Source organism: Mustela erminea, unplaced genomic scaffold (assembly GCF_009829155.1).
Source record: "Mustela erminea isolate mMusErm1 unplaced genomic scaffold, mMusErm1.Pri scaffold_40_arrow_ctg1, whole genome shotgun sequence".
NCBI classification, from domain to species: Eukaryota; Metazoa; Chordata; class Mammalia; order Carnivora; family Mustelidae; genus Mustela; species Mustela erminea.
Window position 1 is genome coordinate 45,341 of NW_022476400.1, and position 17,388 is coordinate 62,728.

At 36.9% G+C, this 17,388-nt stretch overlaps 1 long non-coding RNA gene across 3 annotated transcripts in view; it reads left to right on the plus strand.

The window, feature by feature from the left end:
* The window catches only part of LOC116583975, a 62,397-nt gene extending 45,333 nt beyond the window's left edge, over positions 1 to 17,064 (plus strand). For all 3 annotated transcript variants that reach the window (XR_004282994.1, XR_004282995.1, XR_004282998.1), the window contains 3 exons: positions 13,674 to 13,776; positions 14,733 to 14,832; positions 15,741 to 17,064. This is a non-coding gene — a long non-coding RNA (uncharacterized LOC116583975). The remainder of the gene's footprint in view (positions 1 to 13,673; positions 13,777 to 14,732; positions 14,833 to 15,740) is intronic.
* Positions 17,065 to 17,388: the final 324 nt, after the last annotated feature.

Below are 17,388 nucleotides of genomic sequence, written 5' to 3' on the forward strand. Positions count from 1 at the left end.
CATCTAGTCCAGTGTTTCATTCAAAGCCCTTGTTTCCTTGTTTATATTCTGCTTAGATGATCTGTCCATTGCTGTGAGTGAGGTGTTAAAATCCTCTAGTATTTTTGTATTATTATCAATGTGTTTCTTTAATTTTGTTAATAATTAGATTATATAATTGGCTACTTCTAAGTTAGGAGCATGAATAATTATAACTTTTAGACCTTCTTCTTGGGTGGATCTTTTAAGTATTATATAGTGTCCCTCTCCTTCCCTTACTATAGTATTTTGTTTAAAGTCTCATTTATCTTATAGGATTACTATCTCAACTTTTTTTTAATGTCTATTAGCATGATAAATGGTTCTTTGGGTCTAAAATGAATCTCTTGTAGACCGTGTATGGTTGGGCCTTGCATTTTTATCCAGTCTGACACCCTGTGTCTTTTGATTAGAGCATTTAGCCCATTTACATTGAGAGTCATTATTGAAAGATAGGAATTTAGTGTCATTGTATTACCTGTAAAATCACTCTCTGTATTTTTTCTGTGATCCTGTCTGGCCTGTATTGCTTTTGGTCCCTCTTTAACTTACAGGATCCCCCTTAAATATTTCTGCAGGGCTGGTTTAATGATCACAAGTTCTTTTAGATTCTGTTTATCCTGAAAGCTCTTTATATCTTCTTCCATTCTGAATCACAGTCCTGCTGGATAAAGTATTCTTGGCTGCATGTTTTTCTCATTTATTACCCTGAATATATCATACCAGCTGTTTCTGTCCTGGCAGGTCTCTGTGGATAGGTCTGATGCCAGTCTACTGTTTCCATCCTTGTAGGTTAAGGAACTTTTATCTTGAGCTGCTTTCAGGATTTTCTGTCTATCTCTGAAATTTGCAAGGCTCACTACAATATGTCTGGGTGTTGATCTATATTTACTGATTCTGAGGAGGGTTCTTCTTGTCTTCTGGACACGAATCTTTGTTTCCTTCCCCGGATTAGGCAACTTCTCAGCTATTATTTGCTTACATATACTTCTCTACCTTTCTCTTTCCTCTTCCCCTGGGACCCCAATTATTCTAATATTGTTTCACTTCATGGTGTTGCTCATTTCTTGAAGCCTCCATTCATGATCCAGTAGTTATCTCTTTTTCTCAGCCTTCTTACTTTCTGTCATTTGTCTTCTGTGCCATTGACTCTGTTCTGTCTCATTTACCCTAGCCATTAGAGTGTCCATTTAGACTGCATCTCAGTTAAAGAAATTTTTTGACTGATTAGATCTTAGTTCTTTTATTTCTGCACTAAGGGATTCTATAGTGTTTTTTATGCTTTTTTTTAAATCTATCTAGTATCTTTGTAATCATTCTGAATTCTAGGTCTGATATCTTACTTATATCTATGATTAAATCTATGACAGATAGTATTACCTCTGGTTCTTTCTTTTGATTCCAGATAAATGTACACTAGACAAATCTGAAGAGATTAGAAACCAGAAAAGAAAAGAAAAAAGGAAAAAGAGATTAGAAACCAGAAAAGAAAATAAAAAAGGAAAAAGGAAAAAGACCTATCTAATAGGTGGATAAAAACACTTGGTCCTGGATGTATTCTAGTCTGTGTGTTAGAAGAAACTAGGTCCCAAAATTGTAATTAAACTCAGATATGTAAATACAGAAGAAAAAAATGTGTACAGTGAAAGGAAGCCAAAATGAAGAATATATCTATAAATGGTAAATGTAAAAATAAAAATTAAAAAAGTAATTTAAAAAAGATTTGATAAATTTAGAAAAACTAGTTGAAAGTAAAATAAAAAATAAAAAGAGAAAAAGAAATTTTAAACTGAAAGACTAAGGAATCATGAGAAAAAAACCCTCAAATTCTATATACTGCTTCACCCAGTGTAGGAGTTTTTCAGTTCTCTGTGATCCATAAACTTGGCATTAGCCTAATGTTCCTGCTGGTCTTTTGTGGGAGGAGCCTGTTCCATTGATCCTCAGGTGTCTTCTCCTGGGTGGAGTTGCAGAACCCCTTGTTAATTGGTCAGGCTCAGTTTAATCTGCACTGGGTTGCTCTATGTGGCTTTTGTTCCCTGGAGGCTTTTCTTGCCACTTGAGAGAATAAAGAAAAAAATAAATAAAATAAAAATGGTGGTACCCTGATTTCCAGCCCTGAAACTGGAAGATCATGTCTTGCACTCTTCACTTTACCCTCTGGCAAGAGCAGTTAGTTACTTTTATGTGCCCCAAAGTCTGCAGAGTTCTATAGTGCACACCCCCATTTATCTTCCCAGGGAAATGAGGAAGGTCTTGCTGATGTCCTGCCTCTTGTTGGGCCCCTGCTCAGATAGCAGCTGCCCAACTGTGCCATGGTTCATGGTGTGACAACACTGATTCGAGAGCCCACTCCTGGGATTAGTGATCATAGCTGGCTTCCTCATTCCAATGACTGGAAATTCTGCCACACTCAGACACCCCTGTTATTTCTGTGACCCCAGGGACCTGAGTCCACACTGGCTCACCTAGGATTCTGCCCCACATCACCATGTGAACATATTTCTGGTATGGATGTCCCTAACAGGTGCAGACTTCTAAAAGTTCTGATTTTGCACACCACTGCTATACCTCTTTCTGGTAGCGAGTTTATGCAGGCTCTCACCCCCTGGTGATTTATCTTCCAATATATCCCCTCCAACTCACTTATCCACACCTCCTACCTTGCAAAAGTGGTTGCTTTTCTATTTGTAGAATTACAGAAATTCTTTTCTTAGATCTCAGGTTGAATTCACAGGTGGTCAGAATAATTGGATAGATATCTTGCTGAATTCAAAGGACCAGATGAAACGAGGGTCCCCCATTCTTCCACCATATTCCCTGCACATCAAGATCTCAAGATACTCCTTATCATACAGAAGAAGCTGAGGGCTGAAGGAGGGGAGGTGGCTGGGGGATGGGCAAAATGGACAATGGGTATTAAGGGAGACATTTGTTGTATTTAGAACTGGGTGTTATTTGTAAGGGATGAATCACTAAATTCTATTCCTGAAACTGATATGAAACTACATGTTAACCCAATAGAATTTAAGTATTTGTAAATGAAAAAAAAGGAAGGCTAAGCCACTTATATGCATTAGAGGGATTAAATTATACTGTGATCTATACATATCCAATTCATGGGTGAAGCTATCTATTTGAGTGCATAGATGGCAGCCTAAATATACTTGTAGTAAAGAGACCTGGGGAATTATCACATGAGCACTGAAAATTTGAGAAATAGTTCTGTCTACATGTGAGCCATTTACACATTTGTCTGTGCTGATGGAAACTTCTCAGTGTTCATTGGTCTTTTGGGGACTGTTAGATGGTCAAAATCCAAAAAGATTATAGATTTACTTTTCTCTAGTAAGTGAAACAAATATATGAAAATTAAACAGTAGGTATGCGTTTTTTTCCAAGAATACTGATATTTTTCCAGGGAATTATAATGCTCCAAATGGCAGTAAGCTTCTGCTTACATTGGCTAGCCATTGATTGTATTTGCTATTCTCCCTGATTTCAAGATGTGATCCTAGTGTCCAATGATCACAAAATCCTTAACGTTTAGTGTCTATCACTTATCTCAGATGGCCAGCCACTTACAAACATGCCTGGGTCAATGACAACATCAATAATTTGTTGGAAAACCTGAATGACAAAAACATTTCTCTGAAACTGAGTTCAAGACATATAAAGACCACATAACAGAGTTAGTGTTGACCTGAAATAGATAGCGGTAACTTAAGATCTATTTTATTGGATAAAATAGATATCAGGAAAATAAAGGCACAGGATAAATACTAAGTAATAACACAAAATTACTACAGGGAGGGTGTCTGGGTGGCTCAGTCAGTTGATCATCCAACTCTTGATTTCAGCTCAGCTTTTAATCTCAGGGTCATGAGTTCAAGCCCCACATTGGGCTCTATTCTGGGCGTGGAGCCTACTTAAATATATATAATTACAAAATGATCCCTAAATGATTTAAATAGTACAATAGCTAAGTACCCATTTAATAAAAAAAGAAAGCAGCTAAGAATGAATAGAGGGGCCAAAATGATGCAAGATATATAGAAGAAAGAAGGGGGAACATAAATCCAACCATATGACTATTAAGTTTAAAAGACAGAAAGTGGGAGATCCATCAAAAATTAAACAGCTATACTCACAGTCTTCCCGTTGAGATCGGGAACATGACAAGGATGCCGACTCTCACCACTCTTGTTCAACATAATATGAGAAGTCCTAGCAATAGCAACCAGACAACAAAGAGAAATAAGTATACAAATTGGCAATGAAGAAGTCAAACTCTCTCTCTTCACAGATGACACGATACTTTATATGGAAAACCCAAAAGACTCCACCCACAAACTCCTAGAACTCATACAGCAATTCAGTAACGTGGCAGGATACAAAGTCAATGTACAGAAATCAGTGGCTTTCTTATACATTTAACAATGAAAATACAGAAAGGGAAATTAAAGAATTGATTCCATTTACTATAGCACCAAGAACAATAAGATACCTGGGAATAAACCTACACAAAGAGGTAAAGGATCTGTACTCGAGGAACTACAGAACACTCATGAATGAAACTGAAGAAGACACAAAAGATGGAAGACCATTCCATGCTTATAGATAAGAAAAATAAACATTGTAATAATGCCTAAACTCACTAGAGCAATCTATAATTTCATTGCCATTCCGATCAAAATTCCACCGGCATTTTTCAAAGAGCTGGAGCAAACAATCCAAAATTTATATGGAATCAGAAGAGAATGTGAATTGCTAAGGAAACGGTGAAAAAGAAAAACAAAACTAGGGGCATCGCGTTGCCTGATTTCAAGCTTTACTACAAAGCTGTGATCTAACAGCATGGTACTGGCATAAAAACAGACACATAGACTAGTGGAACAGAGTAGAGAGGCCAGATATGGACCCTCAACTCTATGGGCAAATAATCTTTGACAAAGCAGGAAGAAATATACAATGGAAAAAAGACAGTCTCTACAATAAATGGTGCTGGGAAAATTGGAGAGCTGTATATAGAAAAATGAAACTCAAACATTCTCTTACACCATACACAAAGATTAACTCAAAATGGATAAAAGACCTCAATATAATACAGGAATCCATCAGAATCCTAGAGGAGAACATAGGCAGTAACCTTTTCGATATCAGCCACAGCAACTTCTTTCAAGATATGTCTCCAAAAGCAAAGGAAACAAAAGCAAAAATGAACTTTTGGGACTTCATCAAGATCAAGTGCTTCTGCACAGCAAAGGAAACAGTCAACAAAACAAAGAGGCAACCCAAGGAATGGGAGAAGATATTTGTAAATGACAGGACAGACAAAAGTCTGATATCCAGGATCTATAAAGAACTTCTCAAACTCAACACACAAGAAACAGATAATAATGTCAAAAAAATGGGCAGAAGGTATGAACCGACACTTCTCCAATGAAGACATACAAATGGCTAACAGACACATGTAAAAAATGTTCATCATCACTAGCCATCAGGGAGATTCGAATTAAAACTACAATGAGATATCACCTTATACCAGTTAGAATGGCCAAAATTAACAAGACATATAACAACATGTGTTGGAGAGGATGTGGAGAAAGGGGAACCATCTTACACTGTTGGTGGGAATGCAAGTTGGTGCAGCCACTTTGGAGAACAGTGTGAAGATTCCTCAAGTAATTAAAAATAGAGCTTCCCTATGACCCTGCAATTGCACTCCTGGGTATTTACCCAAAAGATACAGATGTCATGAAAAGAAGGGCCATCTGTACCCCAATGTTTATAGCAGCAATGGCCATGGTAGCCAAACTGTGGAAAGAACCAAGATGCCCTTCAACGGACGAATGGATAAGGAGGATGTGGTCCATATACACTATGGAGTATTATGCCTCCATCAGAAAGGATGAATACCCAACTTTTGTAGCAACATGGATGGGACTGGAAGAGATTATGCTGAGGGAAATAAGTCAAGCAGAGAGAGTCAATTATCATATGGTCTCATTTATTTGTGGAGCATAACAAATAGCATGGAGGACATGGGGAGATGGAGAGAAGGGAGTTGAGTGAAATTGGAAGGGGGGATGAACCATGAGAGACTATGGACTCTGAAAAACAATCTGAGGGTTTTGAAGGGACTGGGGATGGGAGGTTGGGGGAGCCAGGTGGTGGGTATAATGGAGGGCATATAAGACATGGAGCACTGGGTGTGGTGCATAAACAATGAATTCTGTTATGCTGAAAAGAAATTAATTTAAAAATTAAGCAACTATATATTATTTTTGAAAAAGACAATTTAGAATAAAATACACAAATTGTTTGAAAGTTAATGGTGGGTAAAGCTATATTATGCAAGGGATATCCAGAAGAGAACTGGATTTTCTATTCTGATATAGAAAACAGGCCTTAAGTTAAAATATTATTAGAAACGAAAATATATATTATATAATGATAGATGGCTAAATCTGTTTTTTTAATTTAACTTTATTTTTTCAGTGTTCCAAGATTCATTGTTTATGCACCACACCCACTGTTCCATGCAATATGTGCCCTCCTTAATTCCCACTACCAGGTTCACCTACTCCCTTCCAAAATCTCAGTTTGTTTCTCAGACTCCACAGTCTCTCTTGTTTTATTTTTGTGTATGTTATAAGAGAATGGTCAAGTTTCCCTCTTCTGTACATAGCTGTTCAATTTTCCCAGCACCATTTCTTGAAGAGACTTTGTTTCTTTCACTGGATATTTTCCCCTGCTTTGTTGAACAGTATTTGGCCATAGAGTTGTGGGTCCATTTCTGGACCCGCTACTCTCTTTAACTGGTTCATGTGTTTTTGTGCCAATACCACGCTGCCTTTAGGATATGAGCATTGGTTCCATTCCCCAGATTGGGAAAAATTTTTATACAGAATTTTTTCAACTTTATCTTCTAGTCTTCTCTCTCTCTCTCCACTCCCTCAGGGATCACAATAATTCTGACATTGGAACATTTCATGGCATCATTTATTTCCTTAATTTGGTTTTCATGTTTTCTAAGCTGTTTTTTCCATGCCTCTTCCTGATCCTTTTTCTCTATCACTTTCTTCCCTAGACCACTAATTCTATATTCTGCCTCAGTTACCCTAGCTGTTAGAGTATTTAGATTAGATTGGATCTCATTGATAGCATTTTTAAGTTCTCCCCAGGCAGCTTTCACTTCTTCCCTTAGAGGTTCTATGTTGTCACTAATGGTTTTCTCCAACCTAGCCATTGCCTGGATAATTGTTACCCTGTTTTCCCTTTCCAACATACTGTTTATATCCATATCCAATAGTTCTGATGGAGAGGGCACAGTCTCTGAAATTTTCCTCTGTTGGGTGTTCCTCCGTCTAGTCATTTTGGTGAGAGGTGGATGAGAGGATGTATAGCTGAATGTAACAACTGTGATCCAGGCAAGGTGCATCCTGGAACATTTTGGAGCAATCAGAGGTCACCACCAAAAAGAAAGAAGAAAGAAAAAAAGAGAGAGAAAGAGAACCACAACAACAAAAAAATAAAACCCAGCCAAAATGAGCCCCAAAAGTAAGATTTACAAGGTATATAAACAAAAACTAACAAACAAAAGGACTGACAAAATAAAGGACAGGGAAAAAAAGAAGAGCCCAGCCAAAATGAATCCCAAGAATATGATTTATATGATCCCAGAACAAAACAAATACACAGAAACACTAACAGAAGAAGAAGATAGGAGGGTGGTTATAAATCCTTGATATGGGTGAGGAACGTTATTTTGGTTTTTCCTGGGTGTATCTTGATATCTTTGTTAAAGGATTCAATAACCAGAGATACAGGGAAATAAAACTGGTTTATATATAAGGGTAGTATTGAATAGGGAAAAAAGATTACCTTAAGCTTATATCTATATATATATTTAAAAAAAGAAAAGAAAAAGAAAAAGAAACACAGGTTTATGTATGAAAAAAGTTCAAATTAAAAAGTCAGTCATCATATGATTTCACTTATTTGTGGAGCATAACAAATAGCATGGAGGACATGGGGACTTAGAGAGGAGAAGGGAGTTGGGGGAAATTGGAAGAGGAGGTGAACCATGAGAGACTGAGCTCTGAAAAACAATCTGAGGGTTTTGAAGGGGCGGAGGGTGGGAGGTTGGGGTACCAGGTGATGGGTATTATAGAGGGCACGGATTGCATGGAGCACTGGATGTGGTGAAAAATAATGAATACTGTTATGCCGAAAATAAAAAATAAAATTAAAAAAAAAAACAAAAGTTATTATGGGTTGACCTGGGTGTCTCAGTGGGTTAGGCCTTTGCCTTTGGCTCAGGTCATGGTCTTGGGGTCCTGGAATCAAGCCCACATCAGGGTCTCTGCTCAGCAGGGAACCTGCTTTTCCTCTCTCTCTGCCTGCCTCTCTGCCGACTTGTGATATCTGTCAAATAAATAAATAAGCTTTTTTTAAAAAGTTATTATGGAATATGTTGCATTAAACCTCTAGTTGTAATGGTAAGTAGATTTAAAAAAATTAAAAGAACAAGAATCATGAGAACAAATTTTTTAAAAATTATCTATGAAATATGCAGGTTTTTAAAAATTTATTTTTTTCAGCGTAAGAGTATTCATTGTTTTTGCACCACACCCAGTGCTCCATGCAATCTGTGCCCTCTATAATACCCACCACCTGGTACCCCGACCTCCCACCCCCTGCCCCTTCAAAACCCTCAGATTGTTTTTCAGAGTCCATAGTGTCTCATGGTTCACCTTCCCTTCCAATTTCCCCCAACTCCCTTCTCCTCTCCATCTCCCCATGTCCTCCATGCTATTTGTTATGCTCCACAAATAAGTGAAACCATATGATAATTGACTCTCTCTGCTTGACTTATTTCACTCAACATAATCTCTTCCACAAAAGTTGGGCATTCATCCTTTCTGATGGAGGCATAATACTCCATAGTGTACATGGACCACATCTTCCTTATCCATTCGTCTGTTGAAGGGCATCTTGGTTCTTTCCACAGTTTGGCTACCATGGCCATTGCTGCTATAAACATTGGGGTACAGATGGCTCTTCTTTTCACGACATCTGTATCTTTGGGGTAAATACCCAGGAGTGCAATTGCAGGGTCATAGGGAAGCTCTATTTTTAATTACTTGAGGAATCTCCACACTGTTCTTCAAAGTGGCTGCACCAACTTGCATTCCCACCAACAGTGTAAGATGGTTCCCCTTTCTCCACATCCTCTCCAACACATGTTGTTATCTGTCTTGTTAATTTTGGCCATTCTAACTGGTATAATGTGGTATCTCATTGTGGTTTTAATTTGAATCTCCCTGATGGCTAGTGATGATGAACATTTTTTGCATGTGTCTGTTAGCCATTTGTATGTCTTCATTGGAGAAGTGTCTGTTCATATCTTCCGCCCATTTTTTATATGATTTTCTGTTTTGTGTGTGTTGAGTTTGAGAAGTTCTTTATAGATCCTGGATATCAGACTTTTGTCTATACTGTCATTTGCAAATATCTTGTCCCATTCCTTGGGTTGCCTCTTTGTTTTGTTGACTGTTTTAGGGGAATACCGTGAGCTTAATATATTGTTTTCCCCTGGTGTTAGGGTTTTACAGTTTTATGGGGACCCTGTTGTGTTTTGGCTTCTCTGGGTGAGGGAGTGCTGCTGCATTGTTCTCCTGTCAGTCTTGCTTGGGTTGAATTGCCCTACAGGTTATCAGGGGGTTGGGCTCTGTGGAAACCAGTTTTTCAGGCTTTTGTTCCCTGGAGGTTTTTGTTCTTTGGTGGTTTTTGTGGATTTTTGGAGGGTCAGAGCAAAGAAAGTATCTTTCTGCACCCAGACCTCTGCCTCAGAGAAAAGCCTCAAACTGTTCCCCTCTGGGTGGTCCACAGCACACAGACTTCCTCTCTCTAAACCACTGAACAGTGCAACCACCCATAGGCTGTGTGTACCCCAAGTCAACATCCCAGTGGTCACGTGAGGCCCCTGCTTTATTCTGCACCCCCATTCCACTAAAACTGTGAGAGATATTGGTCTAGGGAGCTGTCTAGGTGGCTGCCTTTGCTGGGACTGCTGTCTGGAGTCTAGGGCAATACCAGGTGTGCTCAGACCCACTGGTCATGCAGGTCATGGAGGGCTGCCTGCTGAGGGATTCTGACCTGAGGTTGCACTGGCTTCCCTCAGGCATGGGCTGGGAGCATCTGGACTCTGTGGCTGGTTGTGGAAGTCTTCAGTCCTAGAGAACACTGGCTGGTGCCCACATCTGGTTCTCTCAGGTACGAGCGGGAGTGTGTTCAGCCTGAATTGTGGCACAAGCAGCAGAAAGCCATGGGCTCAGGGACCATGGACCAGAGGCCCCGCTGGACCCCGCTGGACTCTCTGGATGGGTAGTCACCAGCGGTGACTGTCCTGGGAATGTGAGATTTGGCCTGTGCCCATGACTGCCTGATTCCACCAGTTGCCCCTTAAGATGTTTTGCTCTTTTTGAGTGCTTTTAACCAGACTCCAAGTTAATGCTGGTCCCCAATCACAGGGCACTTTTTTATTGGGTATTTCTTTCCAATGGGTCACTTCTGGTGGCTCGCTCCCCTTCTGATGATCCTCCCACATCAGTCTAAGCATTTCCACTGTGTTTTACCTCTCCATTGATGTCTTCTGTCTCCAAAGAGATCCAGAAGTGTATAATCTTATATCTCAGGCTGATTTTGTGGGTGTTCAGAGTGTTCTGGTAGACATTCAGCTCACTTTAGGGGACCAGTTGAAACAAGATCTCCTAATTTTCCACCATCTTGCCCATTACCCAAGATTTATAGTTTTAAATGACTATGAGAAAAGAGTAAATATATCAAATAAATAATCTAAACTCCTATCTTAAGATACAAGAAAAAGACTCAACTAGAAAATCAAGTATGTAGAAGTAAATAAATATTTGAACAAAGTCAATTAAATACAAATAAAACCTCCAAAAAACTGTAAAGAAAACCCATGAGACCAAAAGTTACATTTCTTCAAAGGTTAATGAAACTCTAAAATCTAAAAAGACTTTAATTAGACTGAACAAGAAACCAAAAAAGTTAGGAATGAAAGAGGGGCATTGCTAATGACCTCTAGATTCCATCAGAAATATTATTTACCTCTCTATCTCCCCATGTCCTCCATGCTATTGAAGAGAGTTGGGGGAAATTGGAAGGAGAGGTGAACCATGAGAGACTATGGATTCTGAAAAACAATCTGAGGGTTTTGAAGGGGCGGGGGGTGGGAGGTTGGGGTACCAGGTGGTGGGTATTATAGAGGGCACGGATTGCATGGAGCACTGGGTGTGGTGCAAAAATGATGAATACTGTTATGCTGAAAATAAAAAATAAATTTAAAAAAAAGAAATATTATTTACCTTGTGTTTTCTTGAGGGGAGATGGATATGGAGGAATCCAAGGTATAGTTTCACTTAAGACTCAACAATGTGCCACTGATTAGATTCCAATCAATATCAGTGCTTATCTCTGTGAAACTTCCAGAAGGTTCCTTGACACTATTGTATAACCCATTCATATTTATCTATGTTTCTAGCCAATGTCTGTTTTAATTAGTCAATAACTTAATCAATTTTAGGAGACCTTTCATAATCTCAACTTTAGATACATACATTAATGATATTGTGAGTCCTCCATATTTTCCATTCCTATGGATTCTAGGATTTGGGGCATTTTTGTGTTTAGACCAAAGCATAAAAGCATAGTTCTTTTCAGGCAAGCAGATGACATTGGATAAAGTAAGGTATGTGATTGAGAGAACATCCCTGAGCCCTCAATAGTGTGTCCTGTTGGGTACAAGCATTAGAAAAGAATAAGAAACTACTGTAAACACATTTCATGACAAGCTGGAAGACTGTATGCACTCCCAACCTGTTTAGTTATTTTCCTCAATTTACTGTACACCTTGGCTCTCAAAAGAGTTGATGTCATATTTCTGAGGTGAAAATTAGTTCTTGGGAGCAAAAGAAATCTTAAATATTAAGTGTATCATGGCCCTCCAGACAGCCACCATACATGAGTGATATAAAACGTATCTATGGTATTAAAGTTTAAGGGTGTGAAAACTAGGGGGAGATGCCTAAAAAAGATATCCATGAAGGTGATAATAATTTTTTTAAATGTTGAGAAACACTATCATACAAGTCTAAAGAAAATCTATTTCTGCCATTTAACTGTAAGAATCAGATGTGATGGAAGCTAGAGCAGTTGCTACAGTTGGTCAAGATTTCCTCAGTAGTAGCAGTTTTTTCAGTGACAGTGGTTCTTTTCCCATTTAGATTCATTTAATATCTTTTTCTTCCAGGATATATTATTCTAACTTAGATCTTAAATATTTTCTGAAGAACTGTATCTGTGTGGTTCCTTTGAAAGGAAAGGCTTTTGTCTTTCATTGGGACTTTGAGAAAACCCCAAGGTCCACATCTATCTATTTGCTAATAGCAATTTTCAGAATCAAATTTACTCTGAGACCAGAGAATTATATATGCACAATGTTATCCCATTATTTTGGCCCCTGAGATTTATAAAGTTTTGTTCAGCAGGAGCCAACTTCTGTTGGAAATAAATTATCTAGAACTACTCTCATATATGCCAATACATTATTAAATATATGGATCTTATAAAAATAACTCTTTAAAATATCTGTTGTTAAAATCTTTACTAAGATAATTTTTCTGAAAATATATTTGAAAATAGAATTATAAGATACCACATAATGATAAATATCTCTAAATTTGTCAGTAGACAGGAACTGAAATAAAGAAGACAATGGTATTGTATCAATATGTTTATATTCAGAAGACAAATACACTTTGTAACAATTATGGGTTTTTTTGATTAGTTTTTCTTTAATATAAAGGTTAACATTTTGCACCTCTACATAAATTTAGTACTTCAAGATATTTTAATGGTTTACATGTTAAAAGAAGAAAATCTAAATATATTTGATTAACTCTGTGATATGATGTTCTACAGATGACTTCAGAAAGACATTTTAGGACATCGCTTTAAGATAGACATAGTTCTAGTTCACTGAGTAATCAGTAAATTTGAGATTTAAGAAAATAACTTTGTTTTGTGGCAAATATTAGACTGTTGTTATAAAAGAGTAATTTAGTTTAGTCTAATTTTTCCAAATATTTGTATGTTATTGATGTGTGTATTTTCTTCTGAAGATGGTCTTGAAAACATTGATAAATAACAATTTTCTTTTGTAATTGGAATTGTTGGGAACGTCCCTTGGACTTCACCAGATAGTAATAGAGAAACCATATTTTTAGCGATCTATGTATAATAGTAAAAATGTTTTGTAACATGCAGTCTTAATAGGATAAGAATATTTTACTTTGCTAAAATAATTATTAGCCAGCCAATTTTTGGGTCTATTGGATCTCAGGGGAAGGGAGAGCAGTACAAATTTGAAGGTTGTGCCCATGACACATAAAGAATTAGTAATATCCACCCTTCGAAATCTGTAAAACATGATACCCACAATTTGTGAATATTTTATTGCAAAATGTGATTACATACACAGCTCTTTGTGTATATAGATAAATTTATATTTATATCTGCATATTTTTTCTTAATTCGTTATTTTTCCTCTTTTTTTTTCCTGCCAGATAATGATGGATGCATATGCCATTTCCAGAGAGTGAGATGACAAATTATTTTTAAGTCAGTGGTTCTCCATTGCTACCTGTGGCCTTTTGGACACCCTTGCAGGTATGACTACATTATCAGGGAACTGCATGATTACTGGGAAAAAAAAAAATCCCAAGAGGGACAGCAGTTGATAGATCTTACTCTTCTTAAGCTTGATGATATTTGGTTGTAACTAAATATCATTAAAAACCCATCCAAGATCCATGTAATAGTGGGCACAAAAACTGGGAGTTGTATCTGTGGGTCATGACAGGTCTTACCAAATAGGGGACTTCCTCAACAATCACTCCTAAAACAGAATCAACTTCTATAAGACCATTTACTAAGTTGCTTCTCAGGTCTTTATTTCTATGTTTGACTAATCAAATGGGCTTTTAATTTCTTATGACCTGATTTTTTTTTTCAGCGTAACAGTATTCATTATTTTTTCACCACACCTAGTGCTCCATGCAATCCATGCCCTCTATAATACCCACCGCCTGGTACCCCAACCTCCCAACCCGCCACTTCAAACCCCTCAGATTTTTTTCAGAGTCCATAGTCTCTCATGGTTCACCTCCCCTTCCAATTTACCCCAACTCCCTTTCAATGACCTGATATTTTTAGTTCACTTTTGTGATACAAGTGCCTATGGATTGCCAGGCATAGAATAGGTTCTCAATGAACTTTTATTGAATATAGATATATAAGTAGATTATTTAAGTGATTTTGTAAATAACCTGGCCAACTAAGCAGAAAATGATAAATGATGGGGGGAAAAGAGGCATGATTTTCAGTGGGATTCAAGCAATTCAGGCTGTCTTGGAAATGCACAGGAGAGAAAGGTTCTGATAAAATATGTTGATATTGAAATGTATAGAGTTATAGTGCAAATAGCTGTAGTTTCAGAGCTGTATGAGAGTAAGAAGCAGCTCCCAAATGAAATTAATATGAAAGAGTACCAAAGAATAACTTCCCAGTATCCAGCTGATTAACCTTTTTCACTAGAAGTGGTATTTCTCATTTTTCTCCCTCAGATTACTTCTTGGGAACTCTTGGGTATGAATGATACCAGTAAATCTCTGAAACAAGACTCTTCAGACAAGGAGACTGTGGTCTGAGGACCACACTTTGAAGGTAATGTTTTTTCAGAATAGTCCTTGATTTCTAGGAGCAATCATATTTAAGTAGGAAAATATATGTTAGTTTTCTGAAGATTGATGATTTGGCTATATTCTAATTGAAGATTGATGATTTTGGCTATATTCTAATTGACTCAAGGGCCACAATGCATCGGAGTTAAGAGATACAGCTTCTCAGGTGGTGCAGTCTGTTAAGTACCCAACTCTTGGTTTCCACTCAGATTGTTATCTCAGGGCCCTGTGTCGGGATCCACACTCAGTGCCGAGTTTGCTTAAAACTCTCTCTTCCTCTCCCTCTTCCTTTCCTCTCTTCTCTCTCTCTCTCTTTCTCAAATAAATAAATAAATATTTTTTAAAAAGAGATACAGCTTTTTTTATATACCTTCATAGATATTCTATATTTCTGTTAGTGTGCTTATGGTGAATATGAAAGATTTCCTTAGCTTTTCTTATCCAATGAACTAAGCTCCTACTTGGCTGAATTCATTGTGTTAACAGAAAGTGGTTGTGTGCATGAGATTTAGTGGTTTTCAGTATCTATTAGACTGGAAGGAAGAATAATAGTTTTGTCTGAAATAATTGATCAAATGAATGAGTGACCTAGAATTTTAAGGTCCCATACAGAGAGAAAGAGATAAAATTCTTAGTTAATTGAAGATATCTATTAGTTTTTAGCTTGGTGAAGGAGAAAAAGTAGCACTGATGTTGATTTAGGAAGGTTTAAAGTAATTTTTCTGACCACATGGTGAATGCAGTATCTGAAAATGTGGCTTTCTTTTTGTCCTCTGAGTAGATTCTACATAGCACATGTAGACGTAGAGTATATAAGGATTTCATAGTCCTCAGTGTGCTCCTTAGAAAATGTCTCTCACCTTTGCCATTTTTTCCTCTGTATCCTTGCAGGTGGTGACCACCAATATGAGGTCGATTTGTTATTGAGGGTGCCATTACTTCTACCACCAACTGCACCAAAACAATGATACACTCTTCTTTATGCTTGGCGATTCCTCTCTTTCCCGTGTTGCAGTGGATACCTCCTGCAGATAAGAAATGCTTAACTGAGAAATGCTCATGTTGGGATATCATCGATGAGACTTTAATTTGGGCATGGTGACTGTTTCCCTTGCTGCCACTTGACTCAATCCCAGGAGCCTCAGTAGAGGAAATATTATTATACAAGAAACTCAAAATGGTGGAATTTCTCAGTGCTCCCATAAATATACATTTATAATTTCCATTTACCATATGGTAAAAATTTTAAATAGGATATATTAAAATAAACTGCACAATTTTTTTCAAAAATTCAAAGCATATTTAAATATCTAATATATAAATTATGTGCCCTCCTCTCTGCAAGTTCTCTCCCCCAGAGTTTTCTTCTCTTAAGAGTTGTGTGCATTCTTTAAGTGGATAGATGCACACACACAGACACACATATACACAAACTATTTAGAGGGGTTTTGGAAGTGGGGCCATACTGTACACATTCTTCTGCAAATTGCCTTTCATTTTACAGTTTTAATACCCTTTTCTATTTCAATAATATACATCTGTGTCATTTGTTGAATGACTGCATGACTGTTTTGTAGATGAAATATAATTAAATGTTATAAGACTTTCTCATCCATAGATATTTGTTAGCACAAAATTTTTGTGCAGTGAACCTCCCTATCAATAATTTTGCATTTGTCTCTTATATCATAATAAATTACTTAGCAGTTGAAATACTGGGATTATGCACATTTAAAATTATTACAAGATTTCCTTAAAATGTGGTAACAACTTTATCTTCAAATGGCAATGAATGAGATTGCCAGCTTTCCCACAACTACACAGATAATGGATTTTATAAATATTTAAACTTTTTGCAAATGTGATAGCCCAAACTATTGTCTTAAATTGTATTTCTTTTGTTTTTGAGTTTGATCATTTTTTCATATGTTTATTAGCCATTTGTATTCTTTAATTTCCTCTTTATGTCCAATTTTGGGGGTGGAGGTTTAATCTTCTAATTTTGAAGAGCTAATTTATTATTGAGGAAAAAAGGTTTGGATTGTTAAGCTTTACAGATATTTTTTATGCACTTTTAAACTTTATTTTTGTTATAAGAATGTGTATGATTGTTATATGTCCAAGTATAACCATGTTTGCTTTAATGGCTTATGAGTTTCATGACATTTTGGAAAAATATTTATACTGATTTCATAAAACCGTTCACCTATGTTAACTTTTATTCTTTTGTCTTTCTTTTATTCAAATTCTTAAATCATGAGAAATTTTTTTGATTTGAAATCTTAAAGTTGCCAAGTTATTTGCCATTACTTGCGATTATTTGCCAATAATTGCCCATTTATCTGTAATGCCATCTTGCACACGTGCTGTATTCTCATCTGTGACTGGCACCATTTTTGTTCTGTGGATCTGTGTGTCTCTTCTTCTGCCTCCTGTTTCATGTGTCTTCTCGTTGAAAGAAATTACAGTTTAGACTGCAATTTCATCAACTTTAATAAATTAATTTAAGGGAGAATTTGGTTTTTAAGAATATAAGTCT